Consider the following 1,796-nt stretch of genomic DNA (forward strand, 5'->3'; position numbering starts at 1 on the left):
TGGAATTATCTTCTAAAACTGTAAACTTAATAAACTCTTCTATAAGCTTTTTGGTTATGGTGTTTTATTATAGCAATTGAAAAGTATGAACTCAGGATAAGAGATACTTTGAGGGTGAGCATCAACCCTCTAAAATGATTTCACTTGTATTCCCAGGGTGTTTGGTGTGATTGTCCTATTAGCAGAAACAGCCACATGATGAAACTCCTATGGTTAACATCATAGTTTGTGCAAATGACACCCCTGGATTAGGCAGTGAGCAACCCAAAGAGTCTTATGTCTTATTTACTAAATCATCTAAATGCTGCATAGATCCCATTGATAGGTCAATAAAATGCTAATCAAAGAGACTTCAAATAGTTAAGGACCCTTCAATATCTAAAGCAAGTACTATCTATCTATCTATAGCATGAATGTGTGTGTATATCTATGTATCATCTACCTATGTATCTATCTATCTACCTATGTATGTATGTATGTATGTATATATGTATGTTTGTATGTATGTATGTATGTATGTATGTATGTATGTATGTATTTATCTATCTATCTATCTATCACTATTTATGTCAGACTTCATTACAAGACCTCACTTCAGTTTCAGTTTCTACTGAATATTATCCCAACATTACCTTCTAGGAATACATACCCTAATTGGAGTCTATAATGCCTCTGCCAGAAATTAAATAGATTCTTAACAGATATGTTGAGTGGCTTCAGCTATCTCTCATTTTCATGCTTTGTATTCTGAAGAATTCTTTTCCATGTTTAGACTTGGAGGCCTAGAGTATGTGATTGTCACATGTTCATCTTTTGGACAACTGCATAAGCAACCTTTGCTTGTCTCTCACTCCTTAAGACCCCTGTGCCACACTGAATCTGGAACTTGGCAGTGTAATAAGTGTTTTGTGTACTTGTGAGTTGGGATTGACAAATAGAAATTGAAATAACATATCAGGAGACTGTTACTACGTGTCATATTTCTGGCTCAATCTTCAGTTTAAAGTCTTGTTGGTAATAGAAGTGGAGACTGAGAAGTGGGAAAAGAGATTTGGACTCCCTATCACAATGTCAATTGGTGAGAAATCTTGACAAGATGACATATTATCTTCAGTGAAAGCATCCTTGACGGATGCTCTGACATTGGATTAGACTCCCTAACCACAGTCTAATCTCATTTTAGGGTCTGAATCTCTACTTGAAATTTGTTGTGTCAAAAATGATTTGAACTTTGAATCATATTTTACTACTGATTTAAGCATATACACCCACACAAAAGAATATATCCCACCCCTTAAAATGTTAGAAGACAGTCCACAGAAACATGTCAGTATTTCAAAAAAGAATATTTTTTTTTAGTTAGTAGATGGATATGTCAGTCACTCTAGTTGTTAGCCCAATTTATTAGCACCTCACACAGATGTGTCCTTTAAAGTGCTGAGTTATATGTTTTTCTGGTTTTCTACACCATACACTTCTGTATTCTCGCCAGTTATTGCTTACTTTAACATCTATAGAGGAGCTAGGGAAATATCCCAGTGGGTAACATGCTTGATGTGTGAGCATAAAGACCTGCTTTCAGATCCTTAGCACCTCATAGCATGCATAAATGTATGAACACACACATACATAAAAGTATAGAAAATATTACACGATTATACCACATTTTTATGATGTAAAGGTGATGACAAAAGTCAACTAAGCCTTCTGAGTATTTAATTTCTTTCTTTCTTTCTTTTTTTCTCTTTCTCTTTCTCTCTCTCTCTCTCCCTCTCTCTTTCTTTCTTTTTTTTTTT

The sequence above is a fragment of the Mastomys coucha genome, chromosome X (assembly GCF_008632895.1).
Source record: "Mastomys coucha isolate ucsf_1 chromosome X, UCSF_Mcou_1, whole genome shotgun sequence".
Taxonomy (NCBI): Eukaryota; Metazoa; Chordata; class Mammalia; order Rodentia; family Muridae; genus Mastomys; species Mastomys coucha.